Genomic DNA, 17695 nt, shown 5'->3' with positions numbered 1-17695 from the left:
CTTGAGTCAATCGAGCTCTACTTTTGTCATTTCGTGAATCTGGGCAAATTGTCTACTTGTTAGCGATTTTGCCGAGGATGTTGTAGTTGATCCGTGCATGCTATGTTATTGTTCTTGCCATGTCTAGCTTGCATTTTGTGTATTCTTGATGGGTGTGTGCTTAGATTGTCATGACAACTTTGAGGATCCGTTGAGTTTGCTTTCGAGGATCCAGTCAACTCTGACAACTTTGCAGGCAAGATGATCATACCCTCGAAATCACTACTATCTTTGCTATGCTAGATGCTCACTCTTTTGCTATGCCTATGCTACGATGCCTACCACTTGCTTTCATGCCTCCCAAATTGCCATGTCAAACCTCTAACCCACCATGTCCTAGCAAACCGTTGATTAGCTATGTTACCGCTTTGCTCAGCCCCTCTTATAGCGTTGCTAGTTGCAGGTGAAGATTGGAGGCCGTTCCTTGTTGGAACATTATTTTACTTGTTGGGATATCATTATATTGCCTTGTTATCTTAATGCACCTATATACTTGGTAAAGGGTGGAAGGCTCGGCCTCTCGCCTTGTGTTTTGTTCCACTCTTGCCGCCCTAGTTTCCGTCATATCGGTGTTATGTTCCCGGATTTTGCGTTCCTTACGCGGTTGGGTTATAATGGGAACCCCTTGATAGTTCGCCTTGATTAAAGCTTTTCCAGCAATGCCCAACCTTGGTTTTACCATTTGCCACCTAGCCTCTTTTTCCCTTGGGTTTCCGGAGCCCGAGGGTCATCTTATTTTAAACCCCCCCCCCCTCGGGCCAGTGCTCCTCTGAGTGTTGGTCCGAACTAGAGTCCTGTGCAGCGCCCCCTCGGGGAAACTCGAGGTTTGGTTTTAGTTGTATGGAGAGCTTATCTGAGTGTGCCCTGAGAACGAGATATGTGCAGCTCCTATCGGGATTTGTTGGCACATTCGGGCGGTGTTGCTGGATTTGTTTTAACTTGTTGAAGTGTCTTGAAGAACCGAGATACTGAGTCTGATCGGACCGTCTCGGGAGGAGGTCTATTCCTTCGTTGACCGTGAGAGCTTGTCATGGGCTAAGTTGGGACTCCCCTGCAGGGATTTGAACTTTTGAAAGCCGTGCCCGCGGTTATGGGCAGATGGGAATTTGTTAATGTCCGGTTGTAGATAACTTGAACCTTAACTTAATTAAAATGAATCAACTGTGTGAGTTACCGTGATGGTCTCTTCTCGGCGGAGTCCGGGAAGTGAACACGGTGTTGGAGTAATGCTTGCCGCAGGATGCCCTCTAGTTACTCGATCGCGCTTTGCCTCCTCTTCTCGCTCTCTTTTGCGAACAGGATAGCCACCATATATGCTAGTCGCTTGCTGCAGCTCCACATAATTGCCTTGCCCTTTCCTATTAAGCTTAAATAGTCTTGATCGCGAGGGTGCGAGATTGCTGAGTCCCTGTGGCTCACAGATTACTATTAAACCATATGCAGGGCCTGATGATTCCGCTCCAGATGACACGCTTGAGCTCAAGTGGGAGTTTGACGAGGACTCACGCCGATACTACGTGTCTTTCCCTGATGATCAGTAGTGGTGCCCAGTTGGGGTGATCGGGACCGTGTCGCTTGTTGGGTTTATCTTTATTTTGGCGCCGTAGTCGGGCCATGAGTGTTTGAATGTTGTAATGCTATTTATGTACTTTGATTGACGTGGCGAGTGTAAGCCAACTATGTATCTCCCCTTTTATTATCTATATTACATGGGATGTTGTGAAGAATTCCTAACTTGCGACATTGCTTTCAATGCGGTTATGCCTCTAAGTCGTGCCTCGACACGTGGGAGCTATAGCCGCATCGAGGGCGTTACAGAAGGAAACTGCAAACTAGTGGCGGTGGCTTTCGGCACGCCTCTTTCCTCACCCACTGTTAAAGTGAGGAGGAAGTTCTCAAACTCTGTCGGCTTAGGCTCTCTTAATTCCCCGTCAGAGGGAATTAAACATATCTCACGAAATTCAGTGAGCGGTATCTGACAGGTTTCAGCATATAAGTTAAACCACACCGTAGGAGGTTCATGCATATTCAGAAAGTAAAAGTTTTGCACAAAGGAGTTCGTGAGGATGTGGTATTGATCACACTCATCTGCGAGGAAGTTGGTTAGCTCGACATTGGAAATGAATTGGATAAACTCTTGATGGAACCCGGCCTCGTCCATGAAGGCATTATGTGGCCATTCACATGGCCGCACCTCCGTCGTTCTTGGAGTGTTGAGGTCGTTGTCCGATGATTCCCCAGTGACTCCCTTGGCATTCTTTTTGGAGGAATACTTCCAGAAGATACTCATCTTTTTCTATGAACAAAATTTTGAAAATTTTGGGCCACGAAATCTCGTCAACAAAACTTCACAAGATTGATAGCAACTACTCATATGGATGTCTAGAGGCTATATTAAGCATTCAAACTACTTAGAACTCTAAGAATTCAACATGCAAGCTCATCTACAGCAACACTAAGAGTAGCTAAATACTCAAAATTTAAACCACTAGAACAAAAACTAATTGGAGCAATGGAGGAGTCACATACCAAGTAGCAATCCCCCAAAACAGTTTCGAAAATAGAGCTTCGAGCAAAGAGATCGAAATCTGCGGGTTTGGGAGCAAGAACATGAGAGAGAGCTGGAATAATTTTTTTTGGAGGTAGGTGGTGACATGGGCTAAAGGGATAAGTGAGGGGGGTCCACGTGGGGCCCACTACCCACCAGGGCGCGCCTGGGGTAGTTGTCGCCCCCTGGTACCTTGTGGGCACCAGGGGAACCCCCTATGCTGTTATTTGTACCAAAAATACTTCAATATTAAGAAAAAATCTTGTTGGAATTTTAGTTTATTCTAAGCACTTTTATTTATGACCACTTTTTTATTGCACGGAAAATTCATAAAACATGCTAAAATGGTATTTTATTTTATTTAGCTAATAAAAACATAAAAAAAGTGGGGACAAAAGGTTGTGCTTACTAAATCCATCGACCACATGCCTCTCGAAAATAATCCATTAATAAGGTTGATCAAGTCTTATTAACAATCACTTTCAATTAACATGAACCCGAAGAAATTTCGTAAAACACTAAGTTACCTCAATGGGGATATGCATATCCCCAACAATAAGTATTTCATATTTCTTTTTGGCAGTAGGCAAAGGGAGTTGAAAACTTCCAATAGTGATTGTCGAAGATTTTTCAATAACATTAATACCATTCACTTGAAATTGTTTCTTCGGAAAGTGCACCGTATGCTCATTACCATTGATATGAAAAGTGACTCTGCTTTTATTGCAATCAATAACAACCCCTGCATTATTCAAAAGGGTCTACCAAGGAAAATCGACATGTTGTCGTCCTCGGGCATCTCGAGTATAACAAAGTCTGTTAAGATAGTAACATTTGCAACAACAACGGGCACATCCTCACAAATACCGATAGGTATGGCAGTTGATTTGTCAGCCATTTGCAATGATATCTCAGCACATGCGAGTTTACCCAAATCAATTCTTTTATATAAAGAGAAAGGCATAACACTAACACCAACTCCTAAAATCACATAAAGCAATTTTGACATAATTTCTTTTGATGGAGCATGGTATACTTGGTATTCCTGGATCTCCAAGTTTTTTAGGCACTCCATCCTTAAAATAATAATTAGCAAGCATGGTGGATATTTCAGCTTTAGGTATTTTCCTTTTATTAGTGACAATCTCTTTCACCTATTTAGCATAAGGGGGCATCTTTAAAATGTCAGTCAAACGAGTACACAAAAAGATTGGCCTGGGCATTTTAGCAAAGCATTCAAATTCTTCATCACCTTCTTTCTTAGATGGTTTAGGTGGAATGGGCATGGGTTTCTGAACCCATGGCTCTCTTTCTTTACCATGCTTTCTAGCAACAAAGTCTCTCTTATCATAACATTTATTTTTAGGTTGTGGGTTATTAAGATCAACAACACATTCTATCTCAACATCATTATCTGGTTCTTTTCCATTGTCTGGTTGAGAATCTACATGAACATCGTCATTTTCATTTTCATTATCACTAGGTGAATGTTCGTTACCAGATTGAGTTTCAGCATGTGAGATAGAGACATCATTATTATCTTTAGAAGGTTTTTCTATTTCAGGTTCACTAGAGGTATGCAAAGTCCTATCATTTTTCTTTTTCTCCTTCTTGACATAATTTCTTGTTCAATTATTTTAGGGTGTCCCTCAGGATAAAGTGGCCCCTGAGTCATTTTTCCTCCTCTAGTTGCTACTCTAACATCATAATCATTCATATTATCGTTCATTTCACTAAGCAATTCTCTTTGAGATTTAGCAACTTGTTCTAACTGAGTTTGAACCATAGATGCATGTTTTCCTACACCTCTAACATCATTAGTGATTCTAAATAACAAGTCACTCAAGCGAGCAATCATATCAGAATTCTGTTTCAATTGTTACATAACATAGGCATTGAAGCGATCTTGCTTCATAATGTAGTTGTCAAATTCATATAAGCATTGACTAGGATGCTTATTATAAGGGATGTCACCTTCATCAAACTTTAAAAGAGAATTTACCTCCACCATATGTGGTGGTGTGTCAAGACCATGTATTTCTTCGATAGGTGGTAAATTCTTAACATCTTCAACTTTAATACCTTTTTCCTTCATACATTTCTTTGCCTCTTGCATATCTTCAGGACTGAGAAATAAAATACCCCTGTTCTTCGGAGTGGGTTTAGGCGGTGGTTCGGGAAGTGTCCAATCATCATAATTCTTCAATATATTATTCAATAATTCCTTAGCTTGTTCAACAGTTCGTTCCCTAAAAATACAACCAGCACAACTATCTATGAAATCCCTAGAAGCATTGGTTACTCCATTATAGAAGATATCAAGTATTTCATTTTTTTTTTGAGAGGATGAACAGGCAAAGCATTAAGTAATTGGAGAAGCCTCCCCAAGCTTGTGGGAGACTCTCTTCTTCAATTTGCACAAAGTTAAATATTTCCTATAAGGCATCTTGTTTCTTATGAGCGGGAAAATATTTTTCAGAGAAGTTATAAATCATATCATGGGGACTACGCACACAACTAGGAGTAAGATTATTGTACCATATCTTAGCATCACCCTTTAATGAGAATGGAAATAACTTAAGGATATAGTAATAGCGAATTTTCTCATCATAAGCAAATAGGGTGGCTATATCATCTAATTTACTAAGATGTGCAACAACAGTTTCAGTTTCATAGCCATGGAAAGGATCAGATTCAACCAAAGTAATTAACTCTGGGTCGACATAGAACTCATGATCCTTATCAGTAATAAAGATAGGTGAAGTAGCAAACTTAGGATCATATTTCATTCTAGCATTAAGAGATTTTTCTTTCAACTTGCATAATAATTTCTTGAGATCATCTCTATCCTTACAAGCAAGAAAGTCTCACCTCTCCATCCATAACATAACCCTCAGGTATCTTAGGCAATTCAAATCTAGGAGAGCTATGTCTAATAGGTGTTTCACATTTTTCAGTTTCAAAGACTTCACTAGTTTCAATAATTTCATCAGTTTCAGCATTCTCAATATCTTTAGCTCTAGCAAGTTGTTCATCAAGAAATTCACCTAGTTGCATAGTCTTATCAAGAAAAGTACTAGCATCATTCATAGAAGAAGAAGAAGCATCAATAATGTGCGACATAACATGATTAATAGCATGTGGTGATGTTGCGAGCTTACTTAAAACAGAAGGTGAATCAAGTGCAGAGTGTGATGGCAGTTCCTTACCTCCCCTCGTCTTAGAGGGAACGATCTTGGTTTTGGTATCTTTCAGATTCTTCATAGTGATCAATAAATATAAATCTCAACTGACTCAACAAATATAGCTATGCTCCCCGGCAACGGTGCCAGAAAAAGTTCTTGATAACCCACGAGTATAGGGTATTGCAACAGTTTTTGAGGGTAGAGTATTCAACCCAAATTTATAGATTCGACACAAGGGGAGCCAAAGAATATTTGTAAGTATTAGCAGTTGAGTTGTCAATTCAACCACACCTGGAGATTAAGTATCTATAGCAAAGTGATTAGTAGCACAATAGTATGATAGTTTGATAGCAATAGTGGTGATAGCAACAGTAATGGTAAAACTAACGGTAGTAATGGTAATTTTGTAGCAAAAGTAACGGTGGCAACAACAGTAGTAACTTAGCAAGACCAATATGTGAAAAGCTCGTAGGCATTGGATCGGTGATTTCATTGGATGATATTCATCATATAACAGTCATAAACTAGGGCGATACAAAACTAGCTCCAGTTCATAAATATAATGTAGGCATGTATTCCGTAAATAGTCATACGTGCTTATGGAAAAGAACTTGCATGACATCTTTTGTGCTACCCTCCTATGGTAGCGGGGTCCATAAGGAAACTAAGGGATATTAAGGCCTCCTTTTAATAGAGAACCGGAACAAAGCATTAACACATAGTGGATACATGAACTTCTCAAACTACGATCATCACTGAAATTATCCCAATTGTTGTCACCTTGGGGTTTACGGATCATGACACATCATAGGTGCATATGACTTGCAAGATCGGATCATGAACATAGATATAATGGTGAAAACATAAATAGTTCAGATCTGAAATCATGGCACTCGGGCCCTAGTGACAAGCATTAAGCATAGCAAAGTCATAGCAACATTGATCTCAAAACAGAGTGGATACTAGGGATGAAACCCTAACAAAACTAACTCGATTACATGATGAATCTCATCCAACCCACCGCCATCCAGCAAGGCTACGAAGGAATTACTCACTCCCGACGGTGAGCATCATGAAATTGGTGATGGAGGATGGTTGGTGATGACGAAGGCCGAAGATCCCCCTCTCCGGAGCCCCGAACGGGCTCCAGACTGGCCTCCCGATGAAGAACATGAGGTGGCGGCGGCTCTGTGTCGTAAAATGCAATGAAACTTCCTCTCTGATTTTTTTCTGGAAAATAGGATTTTATAGCGCCGGAATTAGGGTCAGCGGAACCTCATGGGCCCCACTACCCACCAGGGCGCTAGAGGGGAGTGGCGCGCCCTGGTGCCTTGTGAGCAGTTGGGCCTCCCCTCTAGTGGGTCTTGGTTCCAATATTTTTTATTTTTTCCAAAATAATTCTCCAAAAAGTTTTGTCCAAATCTGAGAACTTTTATTTCTGCACAAAAATAACACCATGTAGTTCTACTGAAAACAGTGTCAGTCCGGGTTAGTTTCATTCAAATCATGTAAATTAGAGTCCAAAACAAGAGCAAAAGCGTTAGGAAAAGTAGATACGATGGAGACGTATCATGCGTTGAGGCCGCTGCCGCGGAAGAAGGTCGGGAGGGGTGGGGCGGCTGTGCTCCCAGGCCGCCGCCATGGGAAAAAGCGGGAAACGGAGGGTCACATCTCTCTCGGCCGCTCCCGTTGAAGAAGGCGAGAAAGGGAGGGGCGGTGACACTACCTGGCTACTGCTGTGGTAGAAGGCAGAGAGGGGAGGGGGAGGCGGCGGTCGGGTGGATTGTTAGCAAAATAAGGTTTTTCTTAGTAGAATAAGCACTTAAGGGGTGTTAGTAGAATAGACCCACCTCTCTCCCCCTTTCTCTCCTTATATATACATATATATACACATGTGTTTGTCATTTATGTTGATGTGTTTCAACAATGACTAATTTTCAACCCTTTTTTAATCCCTGTGAATGGATCAGTGGCTGATACGTCTCCAACGTATCTATAATTTTTTATTGTTCCATGATATTATAGTATCTGTTTTGGATGTTTTATATGCATTAATATGCTATTTTATATTATTTTTGGGACTAACCTGTTAACCTAGAGCCCAGTGCCAGTTTCTGTTTTTTTTCTTGTTTTTGAGTTTCGCAGAAAAGGAATACCAAACGGAATGAAACCTTTGCGATGATTTTTCTTGGACCAGAAGACAACCAAGAGACTTGGAGATGAAGTCAGAGGAGCCACGAGGCGGCCACAAGGACGGAGGGCGCGCCCCCACCCTTGTGGGCCCCCCGTGACCCTCCTGACCCAATTCTTTCGCCTATATATTCCCAAATATCCCCAAACCACCAGAGGCATCCACGAGAACACTTTTCCACCGCCGCAACCTTCTGTACCCGTGAGATCCCATCTAGGGACCTTTTCCGGCACCCTGCCGGAGGGGGATTCGATCACGGAGGGCTTCTACATCAACTCTATTGCCCTTCCGATGAAGCGTGAGTAGTTTAACTCAGACCTATGGGTCCACAACTAGTAGCTAGAAGGCTTCTTCTCTCTCTCTCTCTCTTTGATTCTCAATACAATGTTCTCCTCGATGTTCTTGGAGATCTATCCGATGTAATATTTTTTTGCAGTGTGTTTGCTGAGATCCGATGAATTATGGATTTATGATCAGCTTATCTACGAATATTATTTGAATCTTCTCTAAATTCTTTTATGCATGATTTGATATCTTTTTAATTCTCTTCGAACTATCGGTTTGGTTTGGCCAACTAGATTGGTTTTTCTTGCAATGGGAGAAGTGCTTAGCTTTGGGTTCAATCTTGTGGTGTCCTTTCCTAGTGACAGTAGGGGCAACAAGGCACATATTGTATTGTTGCCATCGAGGATAAAAAGATGGGGTTTTTATCATATTGCTTGAGTTAATTCCTCTACATCATGACATCTTACTTAATGTGTTACTCCGTTCTTCATGAACTTAATACTCTAGATGTAGGCAGGAGTCGGTCGATGTGTGGAGTAATAGTAGTAGATGCAGAATCGTTTCGGTCTACTTGACACGGACATGATGCCTATATTCATAATCATTGCCTTCGATATCGTCATAACTTTGCGCTTTTCTATCAATTGCTCGGCAGTAATTTGTTCACCCACCGTATTATTTGCTATCTTGAGAGAAGCCTCTAGTGAAACCTATGGCCCTCGGGCCTATTTTCCTTCATATAAGTTTCCGATCTACAATATTAGTTTCCAATCTACTATTTTGCAATCTTTTACTTTCCGATCTATAAACCAAAAATACCAAAAATATTTACTTTACTGTTTTATCTATCTCTATTAGATCTCACTTTTGCAAGTAACCGTGAAGGAATTGACAACCCCTTTATCGCGTTGGGTGCAAGTTGTTTGATTGTTTGTGCAGGTATTAGGTGATTTGTGCATTGTCTCCTACTGGATTGATACCTTGGTTCTCAAACTGAGGGAAATACTTATCTCTACTTTGCTGCATCACCCTTTCCTCTTCAAGGGAAAAACCAACGCGAGCTCAAGAAGTAGCAGGAATAATTTCTGGCACCGTTTCCGCGGAGATCTACGCCAAGTCAAGACATACCAAGTACCCATCATAAACTCTCATCTATTGCATTACATAATTCGCCATTCGCCTCTTGTTTTCCTCTCCCCTACTTCTAAAATGATTTTCAAAAAGATTTGCCTTTTCTTCGCCCCTCTTCCGTTCATCTTCTTCGTTTGCTTTTTGTGTGCTCGTGTGTTGGATTGCTTGCTTTGTCACGATGGCTCAACCAAAGAACAGTGATCGTCACCTTAGGAGGATGGAAGAAATTGAAAATAATGTTAGGAGCTTCGTGTCTTTACAATTTGAGCATAATGGTTTCTTTAGAAACGAGCTTAAGGAACGGAAAAGTGTTATGGAGTGCATGAATAATGAGCTCGATGATATGTCTAAGGAATTTTATGGTTTGAAATCTTAGTTTGCTCATCTTGAAAACTTAGTAGGCCAAATTTCTGATAAACAAGCTACCTTAGTAAATAAGATGGCTGCTAAACCGGATTCTTAAATAATAATGAAGATCTAAAAGTAATTGATGTGACTCCTATTGAATCTTTGTTTTCCAATATAAATCTTGATAAAGATGGGACTGGAGATGAGTCAACTTTAGTTAAAAGGCGTCCCAATGATTTGGAGTTTTTAGATCTTGATGCAAAAATTGATAAAAGTGGGATTGGAGAGGTCAAAACTTTAAGTAGCAATGAACCCACTCTTTTGAATTTCAAAGAATTTAATTATGATAATTGTTCTTTAATAGATTGTATTTCCTTGTTGCAATCCATGTTGAACTCTCCTCATGCTTATAATCAGAACAAAGCTTTTACTAAACATATCGTTGATGCTATGATGCAATCTTTTGAAGAAAAGCTTGAATTGGAGGTTTCTATCCCTAGAAAACTTTATGATGAGTGGGAACCTACTATTAAGATTAAGATTAAAGATTATGAGTGCCATGCTTTGTGTGATTTGGGCGCTAGTGTTTCCATGATTCCAAAAACTTTATGTCATGTGTTAGGTTTCCTTGAATTTGATGATTGTTCTTTAAATTTGCATCTTGCGGATTCCACTATTAAGAAACCTATGGGAAGTATTAATTATGTTCTTATTGTTGCAAATAGGAATTATGTGCCCGTAGATTTCATTGTTCTTGATATAGATTGCAATCCTACATGCCCTATTATTCTTGGTAGACCTTTCCTTAGAACAATTGATGCAATTATTGATATGAAAGAAGGAAACATTAGATTTCAATTTTCGTTAAGAAAGGGCATGGAATACTTTCCTAGAAATTAAATTAAATTGCCTTATTAATATATTATGAGAGCTACTTATGTATTGCATACCAAAGATGACAATACCTAGATCTATTCGTGTTTTTATGCCTAGCTAAGGGCGTTAAATAATAACGCTTGTTGGGAGGCAGCCGTATTTTATTTTTGTTTTTGCTTTTAGGTTCTGTTTTTCAATAAATAATTCATCTAGCCTCTGGTTAGATGTGGTTTTTGTGTTTTAATTAGTGTTTGTGCCAAGTAAGATCTTTAGGATGGCTTGCGGTGATAGTTGATTTGATCTTGCTGAAAAACAGAAACTTTTGCGCTTAGGAAAGCAATTCTATTTTTTAACATAAGCGTGATAAAATACTGATATTTTTGCAGAAGATTGATAAACAAATTTCTTAAGTTTTCCTAATTTTTCAGAATTTTTGGAGTTACAGAAGTATTCGAGAGTTACAGATTGCTACAGACTGTTCTGTTTTTGACAGATTCTGTTTTCTTTGTGTTGTTTGCTTATTTTGATGAATTTATGGCTAGTATCGGGGATATGAACCATGGAAAAGTTGGAATATAGTAGATATTACACCAATATAAATAAATAATGAGTTCACAACAGTACCAAAAGTGGTGATTTATTTTCTTATACTAACGAAGCTTATGAGATTTTCTGTTGAGTTTTGTGTTGTGAAGTTTTCAAGTTTTGGGTAAGGATTTGATGGACTATGGAATAAGGAGTGGCAAGAGCCTAATTGGGGATTCCCAATGCACCCCAAGGTAATATTCGAGGACAACCAAGAGCCTAAGCTTGGGGATGCCCCGGAAGGCATCCCCTCTTTCGTCTTCATCTATCGGTAACTTCACTTGAGGTTATATTTTTATTCACCACATGATATGTGTTTTGATTAGAGCGTCTTGTATGATTTGATTCTTTGCTTTTTAGTTTGCCACAATCATCCTTGCTGTACACATTTGTTGAGAGGGACACGCATGAATCGCGATTTATTAGAATACTCTATGTGCTTCACTTATATCTTTTGAGCTAGGCAATTTTGCTCTAGTGCTTCACTTATATCTTTTGAGCTAGGCAATTTTGCTCTAATGCTTCACTTATATCTTTTTAGAGCATGGCGGTGGTTTTATTTTATAGAAATTATTGAACTCTCATGCTTCACTTATATTATTTTGAGAGTCTTTAAACAGCATGGTAATTTGCTTTGGTTATAAATTTAGTCCTAATATGATAGGCATCCAAGAGGGATATAATAAAACCTTTCATATAAAGTGCATTCAATACTATGAGAAGTTTGATTCCTTATCATTGTTTTGAGATATATAGATGGTGATATTAGAGTCATGCTAGTGAGTAATTGTGATTTGAGAAATACTTGTGTTAAGGTTTGTGAGTCCCATGGCATGCACGTACGGTGAACCGTTATGTAACGAAATTGGAGCATGAGATATTTTTTGATTGTCTTCCTTATGAGTGGCAGTCTGGGATGAGCGATGGTCTTTTCCTACCAATCTATCCCCTAGGAGCATGCGCGTAGTACTTTGTTTCGATGACTAATAGATTTTTGCAATAAGTATGTGAGTTCTTTATGACTAATGTTCAGTCCATGGATTATACACACTCTCGCCCTTCCACCATTGCTAGCCTCTCTAGTGCCGCGCAACTTACGCCGGTACCTTAAAACCACCATATACCTTCCTCAAAACAGCCACCATACCTACCTATTATGGCATTTCTATAGTCATTCCGATATATATTGCCATGCAACTTTCTACCGTTCCGTTTATTACGACACATTCCATCATTGTCATATTGCCTTGCATGATCATGTAGTTGACATCGTATTTGTGGCAAAGCCACCTTTCATCATTTTTTATACATGTCACTCTTGAGTCATTGCACATCCCGGTACACCGCCGGAGGCATTCATATAGAGTCATATTTTGTTCTAGTATCGAGTTGTAATTCTTGAGCTGTAAGTAAATAGAAGTGTGATGTCATTATTAGAACATTGTCCCATGTGAGGAAATAAAAAGAGAGAGGCCAAAAGAGTCTCCAAAAAAAGAGAAAAGAGTCTCCAAAAAAAGAGAAAAGATTCTCCAAAAAAAGAGAAAGGAGAATAAAAAAATGAGAGAAAAAGAGAGAAGGGGCAATGTTACTATCCCTTTTCTACACTTGTGCTTCAAAGTATCACCATGATCTTCATGATATAGAGTCTCCTATATTGTCACTTTCATATGCTAGTGGAAAATTTTCATTATAGAAGTTGGCTTGTATATTCCAACGATGGGCTTCCTCAAATTGCCCTAGGTCTTCATGAGCAAGCAAGTTGGATGCACACCCACTTAGTTTTCTTTTTGAGCTTTCATAAACTTATAGCTCTAGTGCATCCATTGCATGAAAATCCCTACCCACTCACATTGATATCTATTGATGTGCATCTCCATAGCTCGTTGATACGCCTAGTTGATGTGAGACTATCTCCCTCCTTTTGTCTTCTCCACAACCACCATATTCTATTCCACCTATAGTGCTATGTCCATGGCTCATGCTCATGTATTGCGTGAAAAGTTGAAAAAGTTTGAGAATGTCAAAAGTATGAAACAATTGCTTGGCTTGTCATCGGGGTTGTGCATGATTTGAATATTTTGTGTGATGAAGGTGGAGCATAGCCAGACTATATGATTTTATAGGGATGAGATTTTTTTGGCCATGTTATTTTGAGAAGACATAATAGCCTTGTTAGTATGCTTGAAGTATTATTGTTTTTATGTCAATATTAAACTTTTGTTTTGAATCTCATGGATCTGAACATCCATGCCACAATAAAGAGAATTACATGGATAAATATATTAGGTAGCATTCTACATCAAAAATTCTGTTTTTTATCATTTACCTACTCGAGTACGAGCAAGAATTAAGCTTGAGGATGCTTGATACGTCTCCAACGTATCTATAATTTTTTATTGTTCCATGCTATTATATTATCTGTTTTGGATGTTTTATATGCATTAATATGCTATTTTATATTATTTTTGGGACTAACCTATTACCCTAGAGCCTAGTGCCACTTTCTGTTTTTTCCTTGTTTTTGAGTTTCGTAGAAAAGGAATACCAAAAGGAGTCCAAACGGAATGAAACCTTCGCGATGATTTTTATTAGACCAGGAGACAACCAGGAGACTTGGAGATGAAGTCGAAGGAGCCACGAGGTGGCCACAAGGACGGAGGGCGCGCCCAGGGGGTAGGGCGCGCCCCCACCCTTGTCGGCCCCTCGTGACCCTCTTGACCTAATTCTTTTGCCTATATATTCCCAAATATCCCCAAACCACCAGAGGCATCTACGAAAACACTTTTCCACCGTCACAACCTTATGTACCCATGAGATCCCATCTAGGGACATTTTCCGGCACCCTGCCGGAGGGGGATTCGATAACGGAGGGCTTCTACATCAACTCTATTGCCCTTCCGATGAAGCGTGAGTAGTTTACCTCAGACCTACGGGTCCATAGCTAGTAGCTAGATGGCTTCTTCTCTCTCTTTGATTCTCAGTACCATGTTCTCCTCAATGTTCTTGGAGATCTATCCGATGTAATACTTTTTTGCGGCGTGTTTGCCGAGATCCGATGAATTCTGGATTTATGATCAGCTTATCTATGAATATTATTTGAATCTTCTCTGAATTCTTTTATGCATGATTTGATATCTTTGTAATTCTCTTTGAACTATTGGTTTGGTTTGGCCAACTAGATTAGTTTTGGGTTCAATCTTGCGGTGTCCTTTCCTAGTGACAGTAGGGGCAGCAAGGCACGTATTGTATTGTTGCCATCGAGGATAAAAAGATGGGGTTTTCATCATATTGCTTGAGTTAATTCCTCTACATCATGACATCTTACTTAATGTGTTACCCTGTTCTTCATGAACTTAATACTCTAGATGCAGGCATGAGTCGGTTGACGTGTGGAGTAATAGTAGTAGATGCAGAATCGTTTTCGGTCTACTTGACACGAACGTGATGCCTATATTCATGATCATTGCCTTAGATATCATCATAACTTTGTGCTTTTCTATCAATTGCTCGGCAGTAATTTGTTCACCCATCGTATTATTTGCTATCTTGAGAGAAGCCTCTAGTGAAACTTATGGCCCCCTGGTCTATTTTCCATCATATTAGTTTCCAATCTACTATTTTGCAATCTTTTACTTTCTGATCTATAAACCAAAAATACCAAAAATATTTACTTTACCATTTTATCTATCTCTATTAGATCTCACTTTTGCAAGTAACCGTCAAGGGATTGACAACCCCTTTATCGCGTTGGGTGCAAGTTGTTTGATTGTTTGTGCAGGTATTAGGTGATTTGTGCATTGTCTCCTACTGGATTGATACCTTGGTTCTCAAACTGAGGGAAATACTTATCTCTACTTTGCTGCATCACCCTTTCCTCTTCAAGGAAAAAACCAACGCAAGCTCAAGAAGTAGCAGTGGCGGGCACTATCAAAGGCCCGCCACTGCAACTTGTACTACAAGCGGCGGGCGCGTGCCCACCACTGATGAGGTGATAGAAGTGGCGGGAGGTCAGTGGCGGGCGCCCCTAGGAGCCTGGCCCACCACTGCTGGGCTTTTTGTGCCCGCCGCTGCTAGGCATTCGTGCAGTAGTGAGGTAGCAAGATCTCCACAATACGAAGTACATACGTAAATTGAGAACGAGGAAATAGAACCCAAAGTTTGGTGAAGATAATGATTTGTTCATCCAGTTCAAGTTGCTGGCACAACCCTACGTCTGGTTGTAGAGGTTGTGATTTAACTCAAAAGACAAAGTCTTCACCTTACTCTCCTTGAGCCACAACCAACTCTGACTGTGCACCCATGGCATATCTTCAAGGCATATCCCCAAGGCCTTCAGAGACTTATTTTCCAGGAAAGCCACAATTACTCTTGAATGCTCAAAACAAACGCCTAGCCATCTAGGGGATGCACAATCCACAAGAGTAATAGGATAAGATTAGCTCGAGCAAACTCTTTAGTGATGCTCAATAACTTTAGCATTTTGGGCTCTAGGATTTTCCTTGCTGGGATTCTCCAGAATCTTGTGGGAGGGAAAATGAGTTTGTCAGACAATCTCTGTCTTAGTTTGCACGGAGTAGACAACCGACTAAGGTTGAAGTGGATGGCTATTATAGTAGGTGGAGCAAGCCTGGGGGCTGAAATGACCATTGGAGGCGCACTCACGATGACAACACGACACATGGCAAACAGTCAGATTTCAAAGCAACGCTCTCACTTAGTCTGTCTTGCCGCAGAAGACAAATGACTGTGCTTGAGGCAAATGTGCTAGAGAGGACTGGAGAATAACATCTCGTACTCAGAAGCCAAAAGTCTTCACTGTACCACTCTCAAGGTCTTCGGTCCAAGATTTTAGGTTTGGATTGATCACACACTAGAAGACTTCAATCTAACATCACTTTGACACCCCACTGATAGTACGGTTTGCCCTATTGACTCAAATAGATGCAAAAGAAACTAGTAAACAAAAGTCTATGCTTCGGCTTCTCTCTCCATGAGTAAATTCATTTGCTTCAATAGGCATCAGATATTCTTCAATGTTATCATAATAATTTTAGGGGTCATAACTCTTTGTTAAACAAAATCCTCAAGGGCTACATCTGTGTATATTAACAAACACATTAGTCCTTCAACTGTTCTGTCCATATAATCATCCAAAACTCTCATGGGGCATAAGGTGCACTTACAATCTCCCCCTTTCGAAGCATTCAATGACACTACAATTAAAGCTTCATAAGGTAAAATAATGAGTAACAGTAGCGAGGATTTTTGCTTCACGGCATAGAAGGCACATCCCCAAGTTAAAGGTTTATCCCCAAGCCATATATCCTCTCAAAAGTGTGTAGTTCAACCATCTCCAATTATGAATTACCCTATTAAAGATAGCGACCTTAGTCCTCATTAAACCCTTCCAAAAGGATGAGTCATTCGGCTGGGCCATAGCTTGGGACAAGGTCTTAGAATGTCAATACTCGTTACACAATAACTATATACACACCCCATCCTCCTCGGAGGAGGAAAGCTGGTAAAGCCGTTTACCAAGAAATACATTTATTCTTGATCTTAAGGTCCAGATAGACCCCCTTGGTCATTAGCCCAACACAAGCTATCCCACCTCACAAGACGATACCTGGCCTTATTCTCACCACTCTGCCAAAAGAATCAAGAGCGATAAAAATCCAGTCTTTTCCGCACCCCAATTGACAAACAGTAAAACGGGGCGAGCTACGACGTTCTCACAGCGATTTGACGTTTTCAACCGTTGGATCGCAATACTGGACGTTCCAGATCCATCTACTGCGCGTCGACTAGCTTCTACCCGTTTTTCATGTCCTTACTCGCGCGGCCCGCCCGGCTCAGGGCCGCTGCTCCACAGGCTGACCTGGGTGTCCTCTCATTAATCGGGCCAAACCAACCGTGTTAGCTGAAATACAGGCCCATATGGTGTCTGGCCCGTACTTTGCATCCCCTGCCTCTCTTTCATGAAGTTGCGTCTGCCGTGCCTTCCTCACCGCCGCCGCCGCCATAGCCTCCTCAAGCGCCAGTTGTCGTTCCTTCCTCAAGCGCCCTAGCCTCTCTATCTCTCCTACTTGCCGCTTCCTATGTCGTTTAGGAGCAGGGAGAGCGCCTTGGATTGATACAAAGAGAAGCAAAGCGGTTAGCTCACGTCGTTATGTCCACTTGACTTTCCTCCCATCTTTTTTCTTCCCTGCTGCTTGCTACTCATTGAGCCTTTTCCTGTGTTATCCCAGTCTCCTCTTCGATCTTCAAATGTGCATTTCAGCAGGTTTCAGGAGACACTCATAATATAATTTTCTCTGCAAAGATGGTATTTTGTTTACATCGTCTATTTTCTATTTTTCTTTAACAGATTCTTACTTACAGGATGGGATAATGAAGCAAGGAAGGGAATCAAAAGTTTGTCTTCCTGTTTCTTGAATGAGTTAGAAATAAACATAGGCAAACTTGTAAGCACTGAATTCACGAGATCTAGCCTACCACCATATGACA

Source organism: Triticum urartu, chromosome 2A (assembly GCF_056163025.1).
Source record: "Triticum urartu cultivar PI428250 chromosome 2A, HENAU_Tu73, whole genome shotgun sequence".
NCBI classification, from domain to species: Eukaryota; Viridiplantae; Streptophyta; class Magnoliopsida; order Poales; family Poaceae; genus Triticum; species Triticum urartu.
Note: the sequence above shows the minus strand (reverse complement) of the source record.